General features: G+C 38.9%; 1 protein-coding gene and 1 pseudogene across 7 annotated transcripts in view; one reads left to right on the top strand and one right to left on the bottom strand.

Moving 5' to 3' along the window:
• Kcnip4 (potassium voltage-gated channel interacting protein 4) overlaps positions 1 to 23,345 on the bottom strand; it is a 1,150,698-nt gene that overhangs the window by 212,282 nt on the left and 915,071 nt on the right.
• On the top strand, positions 3,338 to 4,908 carry Eef1a1-ps20 (eukaryotic translation elongation factor 1 alpha 1, pseudogene 20; annotated as a pseudogene).

The following is a 23,345-nucleotide window of genomic DNA, read 5'->3' as shown; positions in this document are numbered from 1 at the left end:
GAGAGACACAGCCAGAATACAGCAAATATAGAGGCGAATGCCAGCAGCAAACCACTGAACTGAGAATAGGTCCCCTATTGAAGGAATCAGAGAAAGAACTGGAAGAGCTTGAAGGGGCTCGAGACCCCAAAAGTACAACAACACTGCCAAGCAACCAGAGCTTCCAGGGACTAAGCCACTACCTAAAGACTATACATGGACTGACCCTGGACTCTGACCCCATAGGTAGCAATGAATATCCTAGTAAGAGCACCAGTGGAAGGGGAAGCCCTGGGTCCTGCTAAGACTGAACCCACAGTGAACTAGTCTATGGGGGGAGGGCGGCAATGGGGGGAGGGTTGGGAGGGGAACACCCATAAGGAAGGGGAGGGGGGATGTTTGCCCGGAAACCGGGAAAGGGAATAACACTCGAAATGTATATAAGAAATACTCAAGTTAATAAAAAAAAAAAGAAAGGACTACATAATACTAGTATCAATTGTCATGTAGTTAGTTACTATCCTATTCCTATGCTAAGATACCATGACCAAAGCAAATTATAGAAGAAATAGTTTATTGGGGGCTTACAATTTCATAGGCTTCATTCATGAACACATTGGTAGGAAGCATGGTAGCAGGCAGGCAGACATGGCATTAGAGCAGTAGATGAGAGCTTATATCATGGGACAATCTCAAAGAACATTGAAAAAGTGGAGGGAGGGGGGAGGAAGAGGGAGAGGAAGAGGAAGAGGGAGGGAAGGAGGTAGGGAGAGAGAGAGAGAGAGAGAGAGAGAGAGAGAGAGAGAGAGAGAGAGAGAGAGAGAGAACTGGAAATGTTGTTCGGTTTTGAAACCTTAAAGTTTATTCCAGCAATGTACTTCTTCGAAGAATGCTATACTTTCTAATCCTTCCCAAACAATTCCTTCAACTAGGGGCCAAGTATTTAAACATATAAGCCAATAAGGACAATTCTCATTCAAACCACCATAAATGTATGTATAACATGGATGAGAAATTTCACAGAGCTTCATTCCTAGGTTAAGAGCTGAGGTACTAAGAATCAGTTTTCTACAGGGTGAAATAATCCCCTCTTTAGGCTAGTCAATCCTATGGGGTCTGTGCTAGATATATGCAAGTAACATTAAATGGACTCAATGGTGTGTGTGTGTGTGTGTGTGTGTGTGTGTGTGTGTGTGTGTGTGTGTGTGTACATATGTCAATAATTTTAAAGAAAGTAAAGAACTAGAAAGACTTGATATGGGAGGATAGAGGGGGAGAAGGAAGAGTGGAAATAATGTAAATACAAATATAGTACTCATGCATAAAATTCTAAAAAAGTAAAATTTAGATTTAAGAATCGGATAGAGTGATGTTTTAAAAGCATGTTTGTGGTATAGGGTTGAAATGAAAGGTAAGATGAAACAATAGAGATAAAAGCAAGTTAAGGAAATGGATTATAATTAATGTAATTAGAAAATTTAAATTTGAATTTGGTCATACTAATTTTGAAGGTAATATATAAAGAAGAATCTCTTAGTTAAGTACCAAAGACTGGGGAGGTGAGAGACTCTAAAGACCTTAGAGTTGGAGGCAACCTTAGCCAAAATGTCCAACACTGAGGAGAGGGAACTTGAGGAATCCACATCCAGTAGATAGATGGGGTTTTAAGCAGAGGGCCAGGATTACTAATCCAAATTTCTGTCCCAGAACTGTTTCAGTCTAAATCTACTGCAGGGACAAAAATGGAGAGGAGACTGAAGAAAAGACGGTTCAATGACCAGCCTAACATGGGATCTACCTCATGGGAGGGCACCAAGACCTGACACTATTACTGATGCTTTAATGTGCTTACAGATAGGAGCTGGGCTTGACTGTCCTCTGGGAGGTCCTACTCACAGCTGACTGAGATAGAAGCAGAAACTTACACCCAATCATTGAACTGTTGTCAGGAACCCTATGATTAAATTAGGGGAAGGGTCGAAGAAGCTGAAGGAGAGAGCAACCTCATAGGGAAACCAGTAGTCTCAACTTACCCAGACCCCGGGGAGCTCCCAGAGACTGAGCCACCAATCTGGAGCATACACGGGCCAGTTCAAGGCCCATGCACAAATATAGCAAAGGTGTGCCTGGTCAAGCCTTAATGGGAGAAGATGTGCTTAATCCTTGAGAGACTTGAGGCTGCAAGGAATGGGGGGAGACTTGTGGGGAGAACACCGTCTAAGAGGCAAGGGAAGGAGTAATGGGATAAGAAACTGTGGGAGGGGGGACCAAGGTGGAGAAATGACTGAAATGTAAATAAACCCACTCACAAAACCTTTGACCCCAAATGTGTCCTGCCTAGGAGATGTACAGGGACAAAGACATTATAGAGACGGAGGGAATGGACAACCAATGAGTGGCCCAAATTGAGACCTATCTGATGGGGAAAAATGAATCCCTGATACAATTATTGATACTCTGTTATGTTTGCACAGAGAAGCATAGCATAACTGTCCTCTGAGAGGCTCCATCCAACAGCTAATAAAAATAGATTCAGGGACACACAACCAAAAATTAGATGGAGCTCAACATTCTTATGGAAGAGTTAGGAGAAGGATTGAGGGAACGAAAGAGCAAAGGACTCCACAGGAAGACTAACAGAGTCAAGGAACCTAGACCCTTAGGGACATCTAGAGACTCAACACCAACCAAAGAGCAAGCATCAGCTGGACCTAGGGACCTTGCACATATGTAGCAGAAGTGCAGCTTGGTCTTCATGAGGGTCTCCTAACAAATGCATTGGGGGTTGTCTCTAAATCTTTCGCCTGCCTGTACATTCTGTACCCCTAACTGAGCCACCTTGTCATGCCGCAGTGAGAGAGGATGTACCTAGTCCTGTAGTGACTTAGTGAATGGTTTACCCAGACAGGAGCTCCTTCTTCTCACAAGAGAAGGGAGAGAGGAGTAGTCAGAGGATCTGTTTTAAGGAAGTACTGGTAGGAATGGGGCTGATACTGGGATGCAAAGCGAATAAATTAATTAATGAAAAAGAGGACACAGGAAAAATTAGTGGTGACTAGATGTAGATTTCTGAGGCACTATAGAAAAAAGCTTTTGATTGGACTCATTAGATTGTCACAGTGAAATCAGCATCTAACAGAAATGAGTAGAAAAATAAAGGTTAGCACAACAAGTGCTTGTATATCTATAATATACAATTATACATTAACACTCAGCTAAGCTTTATGACAATTTCAATGTCTATTAATATATTTTTATTAGCAATGCTTTGATTTCTAAAAGAAGGAATGTTAACAAGGAGAGGAAAGATGTCAGGGTTAAGAAAAGAATAAAGGGGCTTTTTCTGCAACGGGTTTGCCATCAGAATGCAGGTGTTATGAAAGCCACCGCTAATTCAAAGCAAAAATGGGAAAGGAAAAGATTCACATCAACATCATCGTAATTGGACACGTAGATTCTGGCAAGTCCACCACAATAGGCCACCTGATCTACAAATGTGGTGGAATCAACAAAAGAACCATTGAAAAGTATGAGAAGGAGGCTGCTGAGATGGGAAAAGGTTCCTTCAAGTTTGCCTAGGTCTTGGACAAACTGAAAGCTGGGCGTGAGCATGGTATCACTATTGACATCTCCCTGTGAAAATTTGAGAACAGGAAGTACTATGCGACTATCATTGATACCCCAGGACACAGAGACTTCATCAAGAACATGATTACAGGCACATCTCAGGCTGACTGTGCTGTCCTGATTGTTGCTGCTGGTGTTGGTGAATTTGAAGCTGGTATCTCCAAGAACGGGCAGACCCATGAGCATGCTCTTCTGGCTTACACCTTCGGTGTGAAACAGCTAATTGTTGATGTCAACAAAATGGATTCCACCGAGCCACCACACAGAAGAGATACAAGGATATCGTCAAGGAAGTCAGCACCTACATTAAGAAAATTGGCTACAACCCTGACACAGTAGCATTTGTTCCAATTTCTGGTTGGAATGGTGACAGCATGCTGGAGCCAAGTGCCAATATGCCTTGGTTCAAGGGATGGAAAGTCACCCGCAAAGATGGCAGTGCCCGTGGCACTACATTGCTGGAAGCTTTGGACTGCATTCTGCTGCCAACTCGTCCAACTGACAAGCCTTTGTGACTGCCCCTCCAGGATGTCTATAAAATTGGGGGTATTAGCACTGTCCTTGTGGGCAGAGTGGAAACTGGTGTTCTCAAACCTGGCATGGTGGTTACCTTTGCTCCAGTCAATGTAACAACTGAAGTCAAGTCTGTGGAAATGTACCATGAAGCTTTGAGTGAAGCTCTGCCTGGGGACAATGTGGGCTTCAATGTAAAGAACGTGTCTGTGAAAGATGTTAGACGTGGCAATGTAGCTGGTGACAGCAAAAATGACCCACCATGGAAGCAGCTGGCTTCACTGCTCAGGTGATTATCCTGAACCATCCAGGCCAAATTAGTGCTGGCTATGCCCCTGTTCCGGATTGTCACGTGGCTCACATAGCATGCAAGTTTGCCGAGCTTAAAGAGAAGATAGATCGTCGTTCTGGTAAGAAGCTGGCAGATGGCCCCAAATTCTTGAAGTCTGGTGATGCTGCCATTGTTGACATGGTCCCTGGCAAGTCCATATGTGTTGAGAGCTTCTCTGACTATCCTCCACTTGGTCGTTTTGCTGTTTGTGACATGAGGCAGACAGTTGCTGTGAGTGTTATCAAAGCTGTGGACAAGAAGGCTGCAAGAAGTCACCAAGTCTGTCCAGAAAGCTCAGAAGGCTAAATGAATATTATCCCTAACCCCTGCCACCCCAGTCTTAATCAGTGGTGGAAGAGCGGTCTCAGGACTGTTTGTCTCAATTGGCCATTTAAGTTTAATAGTAAAAGACTGGTTAATGATAACAATGCATCTTAAAGCCTTCAGAAGGAAAGAATGTTTTGTGGACCATTTTGTGTGTGTGGGGGGGCAGTTTTAAGTTATTAGTTTTCAAAATCAGTACTTTTTAATGGAAACAACTTGACCAAAAATCTGTCACCGAATTTTGAGACCCATTAAAACAAATTTAATGAAAAAAAAAGAATATAGGGTGAAACTGAAGAGGGAGAAGGAAAGAAGGAAGGACAACTGGGAGGCAGGAGAGAAGGGAAGAAAAGAGTCTCACTGAAAGGAAATATGAAAAAAGTAAGAAACAAGTAAAAGAAGAAAGAAGGGGAAAATAAAGACATTGAGTCTAAACTTCATTCCAAGTAACACATCTAGGAAATATAAGATCCAGGATGGACTTTAGCTTTTATTCCTTGAAATTCCATGTATTTCTTCTACATTACAGTACCTTGAAAGTAGGTATTCCAGTTCTTGTTTGCCAAGAACCATCCCCAGCTTTGACAGAGGGCTCTGAGGAAGGGGTGTTTGGGAGAATCAAAAGAATAATTTGAAGTCAATTGTATGGTACAAGATAATAACCATGGGTTCTGCTGGATAGAGCTCTCCACAGATCTCCAAACAACTCATCAAGGATAGCTCAGCTCTCCAAGATCAAAGCCCAGCCTTTTATTTACATATCAATTCAGTCATCCACCCCAGGTTCCCTTTTGATTATTCCACGAATCAGCATTTTATGACTTTAGAGTCGTGATTCTTAGAAAAGTCAGCAAGCATTTTTTTTTTCACATGGCAATCAATTCAGAGATACACCTGCCTTTGTAAACACAGACAATAAACTAGCTGGGTGAGATTCTGTCCTGAAATTACCATTATATGATTCCCATCCTGCCTGGGCCTAAACTCTCTTTGTCACAGGCTGACACTGAACTGAGAAATTGGTCTGCCTTTTTATCTTTCTGGCAAGCTGGCTTATTAGTTTTTGTTCTTTTAGGTTCATCATATAATTCATATTACATCCTTATATTTTCCATAGTTGAGAAATCCTGCTTATATATTTTTAAACTCAAATTTTTAGAGTTCTTTCCCACAGCCTTAATAGCTGTCCTGAAGTTCACAGCATTTACCATTTACTAAGGACATCAGATACACCCTCACCTCCTAGACATGTGCTGTCTTGATTATTATGGAATCATTAACCTTGGCAGAGAGAATAGTTACTGAAGTAGGAACATAAGGCAAATTATGTACATTATTATATAAACAAGCCTCATACCTAGCAACTGTCAACACTTTTGAAGACCCATGCCCTGCTGGCTTTGTCCATGAACAGGAACTGTGTTACTCTGTCCTGTCTACAGTGGCTATGCAGGACTTGGCACTTGTTACTGTTGTTGCTTTTCCTTTGTAATTATGGAATACAGCTGTATGAATGCTTACTAGGATGACCTTGGCTTGTGTCAGGAACCCTACGTCCATCTCTAGTGGTCACAATAATAAATCTATAATGTGTTAACTCACTTCTCAGATGAAGAAACTGAAATTCAGAGATTGAAAAGAGGGTCTGAGACACAGCCTGTGAGTAGTTGATGTTAAGTTTAAACTCAAGTTCTCATATCTAATACACAGCAGAGAGGGGAGGGATTGCATATAGGTCTGCCATAGTTTAAAGACTGCTCTGTTTGGTGTGAGGGTACCTAACAAACCAACGATGTGTCTTAGAATCTCTTTGCTCATATATATTTACTTCAGAGGCTTTGACCTTCAGATATGTTTTTTTGTTTTTTAACTTGTAACACAGGGTTAGGAAAGCAATTAACTAAGTTGATACATGTGCATTTCTTCAGGGGACTATTGTAGCTATTGTAAGTACAATAATTATATACCACTTAAGGAGCATTGGTAATTATGATTTAATCCCCAGGCTGAGAAAATAAAGAATTACCTAAAAATAATGCTTTAATTTGCATATGCTATAGGAAATATTATTGGCTCATTTCACCTCAGATCTCTGATTCCTTCACAGGTATAGATTGCAGTGGAACACTGATGGGAGTCATTACCTGCCTGGTAAACTCCTTAAAGAAACACATGAAACTTGGGTCTCAATTCCAGCTTCTTGAAAAATGATGAGTCAAGTCTTTGAGCCAGGTAACAATTCCATTTGCACATTGCATTTTCTTTCACACGAATTGCTACTCTTGGGTCATTGGTTTGCTCAGTAAACCTCCTCATGAAAGACTTACTAGAAACTATCTTAAGAAAAGTGTAGCAGGGAAGAACTCCAAGAAAATTTACTGGACCGAGGAGATTCTCTTTTATGACCCAGAGGATGTGGTAATCAGAATTTTTAATGGCCATCGAAGTTCCATCTGAGAGAAAACAAATCCAGTATAACTTCAGCAAAAACTATTGCTGTGTTGTTTGGTTCTTTACTGCAGGGAAAGATAATTAATGTGGAGGTACATGTGGAAAAGCTGAAGTTAAAGGGTAATAGAACCTCTTAACACACTGCCTTACAACTTTATGCTACTGAATAAGCCAGGAGAGTTAAAGATTCCCCTGGAGGATAGAACAGTAAGGACTTCTTACCATTACTGTACAGTAAAAGCTGATGAGGAGGAACACAGGATGTCTTATCTCTTTAAGCAGTAGATATACCCTATCCCTAGAATAACCCTCAACTCATTTAAGAATGGATAAAGACTTGGTTTTATATAAATGCCTCTAGATCTTCAGAGATTAGCAAGAACATCTTTTTTTATGTTTACTACAGAACTTTGTCAAGATGGCTGATATGATTGGGAGACACATGTCCATCTATAAAGAGAACACAAGCTCAATTTTAAACTGTGAGTAATTGACAAAAAGAATCGAAATAGTCATGCCTACTTGGGGTCTCTGACATCCAGCAGTCTCGGAAGAGGTATGCTGATTTTTACCAGCATGAAAAACAGCAGTGGCTGAAATCCTACTGCCAGGAGAATGACTGATGGGCATGTACAGCTTATGGCAAAATTGACATGGCTGACTACAACACTGGGGGATTAATTCTTCACAGCTGTGGGATGTCAAGCAAAATTGAAATCCAACCATCATGGTATCTGTTAAAGCCTATAAGTGCACATAAATCTCTAAATGATTACCTGGACCAGCTGGAAAGGTCTCCATTAATGCCTGCTGTCAAGAGTTCAGTTGGAAATAGTGAAGGTTAGAAATAAATAATTTTCATGTGAACTAAGTGCATTATCCAAGGGAAGTTTGAAGGAAGATAGCCATAGCGCTAAGTAGATGATATACTTCCCCTTTTGGCACACAGCCAGAAGTGGCCGGAATAAGTGCTAGCCTTTGAATTTGACTTTAATAGCATGCCCTTCTGTCCTGTGTTATTACAGTGCTGAGCCTAGAATAATATCTACTTAGACAATGTTTACTTGTCATGGCTTCAGAGAGTGACTGGTATGGATGTTCGTAAATAATTTAAAAATTTGTTCCAAAGCATGGAAATTGTATCCATAAGGAAAACATTGCTACCACTTCCTAGAAAGTAGGGAAAGTAAATTGCTGAGATACTGGTTATAACATTTTCTTTCCTATTTTTTTGTGTCAAATTTTTCTACCTGAATAGCTGCTAATCATTCTGAAAAGCATTCTAGAGCTCTCTTTCTGAAACTTCCCCCAAATTCCAAAACCTGGAGTCAGTTGTTCTGCCCCTAGTCACCTTCATCATTGTATGGTATTCTTGTTTCAACATCTCTGGTCCCATCTTGAACCATATATAGAGAAACAGAATTATTACTAGAGCTAATAATTGTTGCCATGGATGGGTTCTGCAAGACTCACTGTGCCTATGCCTACGTTCTTGATTCCCAGGCTTGTGGTATCAGGAACAGAGCTTAATATCAGATGAACAAAATGGGATTATGCACTTCATTGAATCAAGACAAGGATGAAATAAGATAATAAGTGCTTTGAAAGCACCAGGCTCAGTGAAGTGTATGCCAGTATTGTTTTTAATATCAAAATCATCTGGCTTTATGGCAAGCATACACAAATAGAGTAGCATAGAGTGATTGACAAAAAAAAAGTGTATCTAAAAGGAGTGAGCACTTCTAAAGGAATATTTATTTATTTATTTATTTATTTATTTATTTATTCATTCATTCATGTCTCTTTGCTAGGTCTTCACACAGTTAGGCTGAAGTGAAGAAAATCATGAATGGAAGCTTGTACTCATGGACTGATTTTGCATGCCCTTCATCCTAAATTTAGTGTCCTGAATATCTCTTTACTTACATTCCTAAAGCAGTTTATAAAGACTCAAGTGTAATCATGATAATAATCATGCTTACGCAATATGAAACATTAAACCAGTATCCAGAAAGTGGGCACAGTTGGCCTAGTTAGTGTTACATGACTTTCAGAAACACTTTGACAGAATTAGGCACTCCCAGGAAAGCAATAGATAATTTTCTCGGTGTATTTGTTATTCTGGATCTGGATACATGGCTTTAGCTCTTATTCCTCTCTTATATGTACTCAGCATAGAGCCAATGCCCCAGAAAAGACTTCACCATAGCAGAGAATAGCTCCTCACAGACATATGTCATTCTGAAAGATGCTTACTACCTGCCTACAGTCATTGATACTCTGATATATGTGTTCATTAAATCAACTGATTCTGAAGACTCAATAAATATTGATATGCTAGAAATCTAGCAATGAGCTTCCTCAAAGCAGGCAAACAAACAAACAAACACCAAACCAAACACACAAAAACCCCAAGAACTAAAATCTGTTAGAAAGCATTGGTTTAAGTCAATTAACAAAATATTAAGGATCAGAAAGATTCTGACGAAAAAGGAAGAGATATGTGGTTTTATGTAAGAGAATTAGTAAGTTCTTCTTGTGACTTTGAATACTTTTGAACTTGCATATGAATTCTATATTAAAGATTTTTATTCTTTCTATGTATATTTTGATATTTGAAGCAACTTATTTCATGGACCAGTGCTTTAAAACATATTCCTATATGTTCTAATATTATAACATATATCTTTTTTAATACTTGTAATAAATACAAACTCCTCACATTAAAAATGCAATATCAAGAAAAAACTTATAATACCAACTTGACAAGCAAGATGTACACATTTATGGAATAAATAATTGTTATGGGAGTAACCAATAGTTCTTTAATTTGATGCCTGCTCCTTAAGTGGGAATCTGTACCCAATAGGGTACATTCGGTCAATATTAGTCAGTAACCCTTGACTTAGCAAGTGATAAGCTCTAGGAAGGATTAATCTGTGGTTGTCGGAGGTGGGGTTTTGTTTTTTGTTTGTTTGGTTTTTGTTTTCTTGGAATTCAGTCTGTCAACCGGGTTGGGTTGGAACTTGGAGATCCACCTGTTTCTGCTTCCTGAGTGCCGGAATGAAAGGTTTGAATCAATTCTACACTCTTGTTTAGTTAAGTCAACATCGTATCAAACTGCCTTCTCAATATGAATGTTTCTACTCATAGCTATACACTTCCTTAGTTTTAATCATAGAAGCTACTTTCTTTATTAGAAAATCATGAATACAAAAGGCCATAGCTGCTGCAGGTGCTCACGGTTGCTCAGCAAGACATTTGTGTCATTACTCTAAGGCTAGGGAAACACTGTGTAGGAGGAGGGAGACAGAATGTCAGAGATGGAGGATGAAGAAAAAGGCTCAGAGCTGCTATCTTCTGTAAGACACTGGAATTTTAGTCACAAGCTCACACTTGCCATGGTTGATTGTGCATGATCTGCATGAGAATGGGTCCATCAATGTCAGGCATAGAGGAGAGAGCTGCTTAAAAGTTCCATCCCTCAGTGCTGAGATATTGGTAAGCAATGAAGAATCTGGGAGAAAGGGGATCATATCCTCTGGCTGACTATTGTCCAGGGAGTCCACCAGACTCTAGTGAACAGCAGCCCAAAATCAACAAACAGATGGACCTGGTTAAGCTTAGTTACAAAACGGAAACAACAACCACACGCACAAAATACATCAATCTGGGAATAGAACTTGTAAGGAGCAAAGAGAAGGTCAGGCATGGTAAACAGGTGAGAGATAGCTGGAAGGTTTATCACAATATATTATATATATGTATAAAATTATCAAAGAAAATATTTTAATACAAATGACTTGATAATTCATATAGTTACTCAGATGTCATTCTTATTAATAGTCATAATTCATATACTGATTACTGCAAAAACCTATTCCTCTGATTTTTTAAATGCACTGTAGCTGAAGTTAAGCACAGTCTTTTCCTTATAATTCAATGTTTGGATGAAAGTTATGATGGATATTTGTTATGCAGCTTGAGGCTCACAGTGTTTATTGTCCTTGGGCAGCACAGTTGTGACTGTCCTTGAAGTGCTTAGTTGCTACCATAAAAGTAAGTGCATTTGATTAATTTGAAACACCAATTTTCTTGCCCTCTGAAAGATGAAGAGATCATTGGGGATTAGTTTGTGATGACAGAGGACAGGGTCAAGTGCAATTTATAGCCAGATCTTACTATGTTAGAAAGTTTAGAAATCTCTCATTTGTTTATTTCAAGATGATGATGATGATGATGATGATGATGATGATGATGATGATAATGATTTTAGACCGGGTATCTTTGAATAGTCCTGGCTGCCCTGGAGCTTGATCTGTAGACTATTGCAGCTTTGAACTTAGAGATCTGCCTGCCTCTGCCTCCTGAATGCTAGGACTAAAGATCTGTGCCAAGGATGCCTGAATAACATCTGTAAGGAAAAGAAGTAGACCGAAGACATCAAGGCTGTGTGCATAAATTTAACCCTCCTTATGAGACCTATCTTCATTCTTTATTACCATAGTTAATTATGGAGACAGACCTTACCTAAATTTAAACTTGGAAGGCTTAAGAAGTACAAGAAGGAAAGGAGAGCCAGGGATTCTCAGTTTGTTCCCTAGAACCCATTCATTCCTGGGGATTACTTCAGATCACTGTTGGTGCCTCAGAGTTGGACACTCTGTCACTGTTTCTAGATAACACATGGCATTTCAGAATTCCTGTTACGCTGCCTGTACCAGCCGTCTTTCTGTGACTCACTCTGCAACACAAAGTGAAGAACGTGGTGCCATAGGAAATGCTGCCACTAATACTGTTTGTAATAAAATGAGTGAGTTCTCAGAGCAGGGAACTGATTGCAGGGCTGCCATGGTTCAAGATCTCAGAATATCCACACCCACTGGACACACACTGCCCTCCATTCCTAAGCTTAAACTTCTTTAAAGAGGGGACATACCTTCTGTAAAAACCTACACTGGAGTTTAAACTTTCACCTACAGCAGATACAGGCACCTCTGAGTTAGGATAGAATAAAGACACACATATCGTGGAAATTTTTCTCTAACAGTCTTAGAAAACCATTGACAGGAAGAGTCCCCATTACCGGTAAATTTGTGTATTTGAAATATACTAGGCAAGTCATCCCTGTGGCTTACGAAGATTTTTTGCAGCTGCAGAATTTCTTAGCTGATTTTTCACTTATTCTTGAGTAAATTCTATAAAATGTTAAGCTGTATATTAGTGAGGTCTATTGTTGACTCACTGTAGGGGAGATCTACAACAACACCGAGGCCAGATGACTGCGTGAACATTAAACTTTTAGTCTGAAACCTTGTGCTTGTAATATTTTAATGAGGTACATTTTCAAAGAGTGCTTGCTCTGTAATTGCTATGACTGTGAGGCAATGAACTGACTGATTCCCTTTGGGTCTCTTTAAACCTTTGCAGGAGTGGGAAGGAGTTAATCTTCTGTTTTCAGTCAAGTGATGTTTAGAAGCCTGTACTAATTTTGCCTTCAGTGAACCAGAGGCGTTCAAGATGCTGGGAACAGTAAGGACAGATGTATCATTTGTGTACTCGTTCAGGTGTGCCTGGCTTCTCATCATTTTATCATCTTCCCTTGTAATTTGTTTACATCCAGAATCTCATCATCCGTTTACATCACTGCTACAAAACTGTTGATATTCTTGTTTGTTCATTAGAGACTTTCTGCAGACAGGACATTCGTAACTTCTAATTGGCTGAACTATGAAGTTGCATGTCTTGAATTGTATGTATGAGGTCAAGTCTGGAACTCGATTTCAAATGTCCTGTCCTGATTCTGTGACACTGGGGTACTTTAGTTTCACTCATCACTGATTTAGAAAAAAAAGTCTCTGCCTTGTGACAAATGCTACAGTAAGGCAGTAAGAAAAGTCACAACTAAACGCTTCAACTTCTAAAGGCTCCAGTTTGATATCAGTTCTGGCACTGAGCAGTATATAAACTAAACCACTGACTTGTATCTTTGATCAAAGTGCATTGTGTATGATAATAGACAGACAAGATAATTACTGACCTTTAAACTATAGCAGAACTGATTCTAAGTGCCAACACACATCCTCAAACTCTCCAAAATCATGTTATATTTTTGGCAATTTTTTTTTCATGCTGCTTAGTACTTTGCCAGCAACAACTGTGTAAAGGATGGATTACTTAAGTGATGGTTAGAAAATTTGGTCTAGAACACTAAGCATTAGTGAGGACTTGCTACATAACAAGTCAGGGGTAAATCTTTCATTTCAAACTCATGGCCAGAGCTCAGAACTCTCTAATAAATGGTGTTATGGTGATAACATGCTAAGATAATAGAGATAAGATCTGTAGCTTATGAATATGAACAAGGCTCAGAATGCTTTAATGATTTACTCTGGATCCATACTAAGCATGCTAATGTTTTCTAAATTTAGTGTTGTCCTCCCTTTATTCAATTACTCTCAAAGATTCACAAAGACTCTGCATAAGTCATTTGTTTATCTTAACCCACAACATAGAGTTTGGGTGAGCATTTGGATTTTCTTGCTCCAAATGCATATGATTCTTGATTCTAGACTTGTGACATTAGTCAGATATCTCATTCCCTTACTTGAGATAAGCCTGGGTATATTTGTGTGGCTTTCATCTTACTGGTATACACCGAAGGAGTTGACTTCAATGAGAAAAAGTTGACTTTGGGTTGTGGATTAAGAGGTTTCAGTTAATTGTCTACTGGCAATATATTTAAGTGCCTATGGCAAGACACAAGCATGTGAAAAAGGACAGTTCTCACCACTCAGAAGCCAAGGAGTAGAGATTATGAAAAGAATGGGAACAGGAAAGGAGTAGCCTCCAAGGGCATGCGTCTGCTGTCCTCCTTCCTTAACACAGCCTAGCCACCACATCTCCATAAACGTTTAGTAATATCATCAAGTCATGAACTCAAAAGCTTACCGATCAGTGATTAGGTCACAGCCCTCTTGATTCAAAACACCTCATAATAAGCAAATGTCCCAGTGGTGGACGTGATGCACAACCTTCTTTGGGTGACACTCCATACCAAACAACATGGGTATAAAGTTAAAAAGAGATATTGTCTCATTCCACATTTTGATTGCTTGTTTGTTTTGTTGTTTTTATTTGGTTTGTTTTTTATTTTTGTTGTGTTTGTTTGTTGTTGTTGATTTTGTCCTTGTTGTTGTTTTCTTTTTTGATTCATGGTTTCTCTGTGTCGCCCTGGCTTTCTTGGAACTCAGGCTGGCCTTGAACTCATGCGCTGCCACACTTGGCTTCATCCCACATTCTTTAAGGGTTAGAAAATATTTATGTGAATATGCAAAGCAACAATTGCACAACACTAATTTTTCTAGAGATGTACAAATTTGCAAATTTATTTGTTCAAAAATTTGCTGTATTTTTAAAAGTGAATAATATAATCCTTTCTTACTGCAAGGATTGATGGGTTACACTTCACGTTTGACAAAAAGCCGAGCCCCTTTCACAAGAGAAACACATTCTAATTAAAAAGAAAGGAAAGGGGCTGGGGATTTAGCTCAGTGGTAGAGTGCTTGCCTAGGAAGCGCAAGGCCCTGGGTTCAGTCCCCAGCTCCGGAAAAAAAGAACCAAAAAAAAAAAAAAAAGAAAGAAAAAAAGAAAGAAAAGAAAGGAAAATGGGAAGGGCATCTTCAAGCTACAATGAGAATGTTGCCTGCTCAGAGTTAAATTTCCAAATACACTGTAAACGGCATTAGTAGTCCAACTCTAAGATGCAGTATATTGAAATCCTCAGTTGCCAATAATGCTGAGCTTCTCAACATCATCTTTAGTGCTTGCTTTCAAAATATCCCCTAACCAACTGCACCGATAGTATCCCTCAGTGCTGTTTTGATAAAAGAATGAGATCAAACAACTGAAAACTCTCTATATGCCAATGAAACAGGTGAAATTCTGCAATCTCTTCCCCCCCAAAAACATCCCTTATATAAACATCAAGACAGTTAATGCAATTTATATTGTCTCACCAAAAATTATTCTTGTAAGGTTCTAACCTAAAATATATAGTAATAAATATATAAGCACCATTGTTTGTGAAGATTTTATTATATAATTTTTCAAATACTGAAAAAAAACTATAAAGCTGAAGTATTATAAAATATAATATAGTATCAAATATTTATGAAGGCTTTGTAATCTAATACAGAAATATTGATGTTCTAATATTGAATTTAAAGTTATAGAAAAAGGTCTAAGAGCTAAAGAATTATTAGGTTTACAGGATAAACAAAGGATAGTTCTGCTAATGTTCACCAAATCTGTCCTATTTCTTATTTTTTGTACTACATGCCAGGTAAGAATTGTTTTATATATAAGTAACTAAAAACCAACTTTAAAAGTATTTCATGGTATATGAGGATTTTGTGGAATTCTAATTTAAGCATTCATAAACATTTTCTGTAGTAGTTATTTATGCATTGTGGGTAATCACTTTTGTCTTGAAAAGTTGGGTTAGGCTATATTACCCACAAAAACCAATATACTAATATAGAAAAATATGACCACTACATATAAAGTTCAACAGATAAAGGACTTCACTATACTTGGAGGTCTTGTTAGCATTTCAGATGGTCTGGTCTTTCAGATCCTTTGAATAACTCAATGGCTGTTAAATTGTGGTCTTTGGACAAGCAATATCAATGAAGACACCACCAGGAATTCAAAGACTCAGACACCACCATGACCTCAATGATTCAGAAACTCAGAAAAGAATGTGGGAATTTGTGATATCATAGGCTGTCTTAGAAGACATCTGAATAGACCAATGGAATAGAATTGAAGACCCAGAAATTAACCCACACACCTATGGTCACTTGATTTTTGACAAAGGAGCCAAAACCATCCAATGGAAAAAAGATAGCATTTCCAGCAAATGGTGCTGGTTCAACTGGAGGTCAACATGTAGAAGAATGCAGATCGATCCATGCTTATCACCCTGTACAAATCTTAAGTCCAAGTGGATCAAGGACCTCCACATCAAACCAGACACACTCAAACTAATAGAAGAAAAACTAGGGAAGCATCTGGAACACATGGGCACTGGAAAAAATTTCCTGAACAAAACACCAATGGCTTATGCTCTAAGATCAAGAATCGACAAATGGGATCTTATAAAACTGCAAAGCTTCTGTAAGGCAAAGGACACTGTGGTTAGGACAAAACGGCAACCAACAGATTGGGAAGAGATCTTTACCAATCCTACAACAGATAGAGGCCTTATAGCCAAAATATACAAGGAACTCAAGAAGTTAGACCGCAGGGAAACAAATAACCCTATTAAAAAATGGGGTTCAGAGCTAAACAAAGAATTCACAGCTGAGGAATGCCGAATGGCTGAGAAACACCTAAAGAAATGTTCAACATCTTTAGTCATAAGGGAAATGCAAATCAAAACAACCCTGAGATTTCACCTCACACCAGTGAGAATGGCTAAGATCAAAAACTCAGGTGACAGCAGATGCTGGCGAGGATGTGGAGAAAGAGGAACACTCCTCCATTGTTGGTGGGATTGCAGACTGGTAAAACCATTCTGGAAATCAGTCTGGAGGTTCCTCAGAAAATTGGACATTGAACTGCCTGAGGATCCAGCCATACCTCTCTTGGGCATATACCCAAAAGATGCCTCAACATATAAAAGAGACACGTGCTCCACTATGTTCATCGCAGCCTTATTTATAATAGCCAGAAACTGGAAAGAATCCAGATGCCCTTCAACAGAGGAATGGATACAGAAAATGTGGTACATCTACACAATGGAATATTACTCAGCTATCAAAAACAACGAGTTTATGAAATTCGTAGGCAAATGGTTGGAACTGGAAAACGTCATCCTGAGTGGGCTAACCCAATCACAGAAAGACATACATGGTATGCACTCATTGATAAGTGGCTATTAGCCCAAATGCTTGAATTACCCTAGATCCCTAGAACAAACGAAACTCAAGACGGATGATCAAAATGTGAATGCTTCACTCCTTCTTTAAATGAGGAAAAAGAATACCCTTGGCAGGGAAGGGAGAGGCAAAGATTAAAACAGAGACTGAAGGAACACCCATTCAGAGCCTGCCCCACATGTGGCCCATACATATACAGCCACCCAATTAGACAAGATGGATGAAGCAAAGAAGTGCAGACTGACAGGAGCCGGATGTAGATCGCTCCTGAGAGACACAGCCAGAATACAGCAAATACAGAGGCGAATGCCAGCAGCAAACCACTGAACTGAGAATAGGTCCTCCGTTGAAGGAATCAGAGAAAGAACTGGAAGAGCTTGAAGGGGCTCGAGACCCCAAAAGTACAACAATGTCAAGCAACCAGAGCTTCCAGGGACTAAGCCACTACCTAAAGACTATACATGGACTGACCCTGGACTCTGACCCCATAGGTAGCAATGAATATCCTAGTAAGAGCACCAGTGGAAGGGGAAGCCCTGGGTCCTGCTAAGACTGAACCCCCAGTGAACTAGACTATGGGGGGAGGGCGGCAATGGGGGGAGGGTTGGGAGGGGAACACCCATAAGGAAGGGGAGGGGGGAGGGGGATGTTTGCCCGGAAACCGGGAAAGGGAATAACACTTGAAATGTATATAAGAAATACTCAAGTTAATAAAAAAAAAAGACATCTGAAGATTAAGACCCACTGGCCCTGTCCCTGATATGTGGAGAGGTCATATTTTCAAACATAGAAGAGAGGTGCTCATAAACTCCTGTTCCGGGATGAGATACAACACTCAGTATTTTGCTTGTTGTTTTGCATTCTCTACAATATCTTGGAGACAAGGCATGCTCATCCCCATTTTTAAGAGAAAAGAACTGTAATTCATCAGGAAATTTAGTTATTTGCATGGAATTATTGAATTGGCTTTAAAAAAAATCAAACTTTCAGACATCCCTGCCTCCACTTTTTTCTTATAGTCTTTGATATAGACAAGCAGCCCTGGAATCCAGCAGGAGCTAGCCTGACATAGTTTATGTTGCACTTGTCATGAGGCGTATAGACACTACACAGGATAGGAATATCAGAGGCCAGCGATCTAGCTCCATGGCTAATCCAGACTACAAGACTACTCTGACTAAACCACCAACCAAAGAGTGCACGTGGAGGGACCCATGACTCCAGTCGCTTATGTAGCAGAGGATGGCCTTATCTGGCATCAATGGGTGGGGAGGCCCTTGGTCCTATGGAGGCTTGATGCTCTAGCATAGGGTGATGCTAGAGCTGTGAGGGAGGTGGAGGTGGGTGAGTGGGTGGGAAAGCACCCTCATAGAGGCAAAGGAGGGGGAATGGGTTTGTGGAGAAGATCCCAGGAAGTGGGATATCTTTTCAAATGTAAGCAAATGAACTGAGGTATAAACAGAATCTTTCGATCAGAAAAATGAATATTCTTTTACCCAACAAATAACCATCTCTTCACTACTAATTACAGCTTTCACTTGTGTTCATTTTTTGTTACTCATGGATGAGATTAAGACAAATTGTAGGAGATTCCATCTGTCTTCCTACCAAAGTACACTACAGACCAATGCACTCCTTCCTTAAACCCTCCTCAAAAGTCCTCACTCCAGACTCCAAACCTATTAATACTTTCTAATATCCTCTTTACTGAGATGCTCTACATTTCCTGTGCACTACATCTCCCTTCGATGAGCAATGACTTCAAATTATTCATCCATGGGTATGTTTTCACTGATGCTCTCTACTGCTGCAAGGGACGGAGTGGTGGAAACTCACTTTATATGTCTACCCTCACCATCTAGTAAATACTACAGCTCTTCCCTAGAGAATGGGATGGGGAACGTGCTCTGGAAATGAGTAAAATGGGATCATAGTTCCAAGGCAAATCAGCCCGAAACACTGCCAAGTCCAGGGAAGACACCTGGTATTTAACTAGTCCACAACCTTATTCATTGTTCATGCCAATATGTCTATCAAAAGAGACCTTAGGATGCTGCCTTTCATAAGAATTTATAATTGCTATTTCTATCTTTCACACCAGTATCTATCTGTTAAAGTGTTTAATCTTTTAAGGCCTGAGGTTTCAAATATCACCACTTTCACTCAAGCACCCCGTTCACTCAGTAATCTAGAAACCAAAAGAGGGCAGACCTCTTGCAGTTTTCTAGAAGGTTTGCTTTTTTTGTACAGCAAGATATTTTTCCATCTTGCCAAAGTTGTTCATGAGCCATTTGTTCTCTAAGCAATTTGAAAGCTTCTCAAGGACATGGAAATATCCTGCTGTCTTCAATTCCCCTCCACACATTAGGTGCTCCATGCATATATGTGAAAGTATAGCTATAAATCTAAAATGCTTTTCCCATTACAGAACTAGACAGACTGCTTTCCCATCCAAATCAAAGTCAGGATTCTGCAGCTCACAGCTAGATATTTCAGCTCAAATTACTTCCTAGTTTTCTAAAGTATCACAAAATTTAATGTGTGAGGAATTTTGCTATGAAATCTTACTATCAGAAAAATAAATCATCAAAATTATAATCAGATAATCCACAATTTTGAGATTATTGTGGACACTTGAAAGTAGCATTGGAGATCTTGGATTGTGATAGTGCATGGAGCAAATTATGTTCATTCTATTGGGTGTGTGTGTGTGTGTGTGTGTATGTGTGTGTGTGTGCATGCATGTGTGTAAAACAGTGCTAAACACTGTGGATGATCAAAACCAAGAAAAAATAAGTCTGTGTCTACTCTTCACACATTCTTGTTGTTGTTCCAGGAACCCCATATGGCACACCAGGTCTCTGTGCTTCTATGGCAATGTTATGTCACCCCTTGCCTTATATATAGTACTTTCTTAAGCACCTTCCTTGCATATAAATTTGATAGGTTTCTCTTTATCAATATGAAGAAAGCTTAAAAAAACTCTACCTTGCCCAACTTTGAATGCTTCTGAATATTCATTTGGAATTAGCTATAATCTGCATGGGCTATCTTGCTTGCGTAGGTTTGCCATGATATATTACAATTTGTTTATCTGGTCTCCAGTTTCAACTAAGAGTTCATTAAGGTGAGAGGTGACCTTCTATTAATTCTAATATACTGGAGATCATACAGAATACATGATGTAGGTAATCAAGAAATACTGAACGACACCATTGCTGAAAACATTTGTCCTAATACAAGTCATTTTTAAAACTAGCTGAGGCATATGCAGTGGTTTACCATGGTATTTTTTTCTCTACTTTTTTTATAGAAAAATTTCAAAGCTCTGCAGAACAGTAGAAGATCCTGAAAGATGTCAGATTTATCTATCAGAATTTTTTAGCCTCTCTTCCACAGAACTGTTATAATAAGAACTATGAACTGTGTCTTCCGCATTTCTTATCTCATAAGTAAGATATTTAAAACCATGTTTCCTTGAAATGAAGAAGTGCTGCAGGCCACAGATATTGTTATTAATTAGGAATTTCTTCAGAAACTGGAAATTGACAGCTAACTCTAAGATTTTTTTGGGTGTGGAGAAAATTCTATGTGCTTTTATATTCTCTCTCATGTATAAACCGTTTAGTTTCTCTGTTCTGAACAGACTTTTACCTATTCTCTTGATCATCTGTATGAATTATTTTTTATCCTCTATTATTTCTTCAAAGTTGGAACATTGGAGTCAATGACTCTTAGGGATTAGGGTTTTATGTATAACTGGAACCAGTGCTAGGTAACCTTATCATCTCCAGCTCGATGTGCTAGAAGATTCCTTTCCTTTAATCCATGTAAACCACCCAGCATCTGGGTTTAGGAATCCAGCTTTAGCTCTTTGCTCAAACTGGAATTCTCTTCCCTCCTTCTCCAAATGAAGAAATTGTTCTTTCACTTTAAGGTGCTGTGGAGTACATTTGTTTGTTTGTCTGTTTGTTTCCCCCCTTTCCAAAAAAACCCTCCCACAGAGCTCTTTGAAAAATCCCCCACCTCCATGCTGCCTGCAAGGAACACTGCTCACGTCTATGTTCAGAATTTGATTTCTTTTATCTTCTTTGTTAATGATTCTGTTACTATGACGTGATGTTCTCTGAAGGAATCGTTCCGTAATTTTCACTTTCGGTGTCCCATCATCTTAATCAAAACTCAACAGAGGACAATAAGCATCCAGCTTCCAGAATACAATATGATATTGATGACATTCTAAAGTTCGAAATATACCCATCCTATAAGATATATACATATGTGTATGTATATGTATATCTGTGTACCAACTTCATGTATGCTGTGCCCTTGAGTGTTAGAAAAACATTTTAGAATTTCAGGCAGTTACTCGGTGTGTGCTGTGAATAAAGCCTGATCCTCTGGAAATAGCAGTTGTAGCTATCAGCCACGGAGCCATCTCTCCAATCTCTATCACTCACTTTAAATTTTCTTTACACAACCTTCTGATTCTTAAATAGTGCATTGAAATTGAATATGTGTAACTGAAACTGACTATGTTTAACTTTGTCAACATTGAAAAATGATTTAAAAGAGAAGAATAGCATCTCAACACTTGCCTCTAGGACTGACCCTCACAGATTAGGTGTATTACAAGCCATTTTATTTGTGTTACTATCTCAGGGAATGATTTGTAATCTGCATTGGCATAGCCATTGCCTGCTTTTTTTGTGGGTTTTTTTGTTTGTTTGTTTGTTTGTTTCGTTTTTTGTTTTTTTTGTTTGTTTGGTTTTGTTTTGTTTTTTGTTTTTGAGACAGGATTGTTCTATGTATCCCTGGCTATCCTAGAACTTGCTACGTAGACCAGGCTAAACTTCAACTCTGAGAAATTTGCCTGAATCTTCTCTTGAGTGCCCAGGCATATGCCACCATGCTGGGCACTCCTCTGCTGTTAAGTATTTACAGGTACAAAGAATGAATGTGGTATCTCATGGTGTTAATTTTCCTTGATCCACAACTTGGCTGGTAATTATAAAGCCCGATTAGGTCTATCTTTGCTTAGCCATTGTCATATTCTGAAGAAGTCTATGTAGGAAGCCACAGCTACAGAGCTACAGCTATCATATTTTTCCTGTCTTACCATCACTGGACTCTATATGGATTTATCACTCAGTATCATGGGATATAAGCAATGATGGTTAAAATTTGCAGAATTTAGAAAGATGCTTAGATGACCATTTGCTTTTTTTTCTAATCTGTAATGGGGTCAGAAGTTTTAGCATGCTTGGATCCCACAGTTAGGTTGGAACGAGTCAGCTGGTTGTTGCAAGATCATACATTTATATTTCCCCCTGATGTTTTAATAAGTCTTAGGAACCTATTCAAGACTAGAAAATCTCTTCATGAATGTTTATGGGTTGTGGTAAGGTTAGAAAAGCAATCTGTAGCACTCAGTAGTATTTGACTTGGGTCTTCTTTCTGCCCCCAAATGTTTTGGTTTTTGACAACTCATGTACCTCTTCATAATTTCATTCATTATCTATGTAAACTGAGAGTGTGGGATTGGACTAACATCATTTAAAATGTATTTCATGACAATAGGTTTGATCTATACCAAATGAATTTGGGTCTTAGTTTATTTATATACAGTGGCATTGGACATAATCAAGACTTCTTCATTGCATCCTAGTTTATCTCCTATCACTCTACATCACACACAGTATTTATAAATATGTAGGTATATCTATTTTTTGGGTCCATAGAAAGACTCAAGTACATGTATAGCTATAACTTGATTGAAGTGGGTTGCCACTTCAAATCAACTCAAAATGTATTGACTCTATCAGGAAGAGTTAGGTTTATGATTTTATTAGCATAATTTTGAAGCTCAAATTTAAAGTGTTAGTGCCATCACCTAATTTAATTGATTTAAAACTGAAAACCTAAATCATCACCAAGGGCCTTTAGCTTGAGAATTTCAATTGTAAACTTTCTATAATATAATTGCCAATGATAGAATTACTTAATGTCTTACAGTGTTATGAAGGTTGATGTACCCCAAATATCTCCATGGCGTTTCTCTACTTGGGTACTCAGCTTTAAACCAAGACCCCTTGATCATAACGTGGTAACTCTGAAGACACCACATCCAGAGAACAAATACTAATAGGTAACTAGCATGATATCAGTGCATATTA

Source organism: Rattus norvegicus, chromosome 14, assembly GCF_036323735.1.
Source record: "Rattus norvegicus strain BN/NHsdMcwi chromosome 14, GRCr8, whole genome shotgun sequence".
Lineage (NCBI taxonomy): Eukaryota > Metazoa > Chordata > Mammalia > Rodentia > Muridae > Rattus > Rattus norvegicus.
This window is presented reverse-complemented; position numbering and strand designations above follow the sequence as displayed.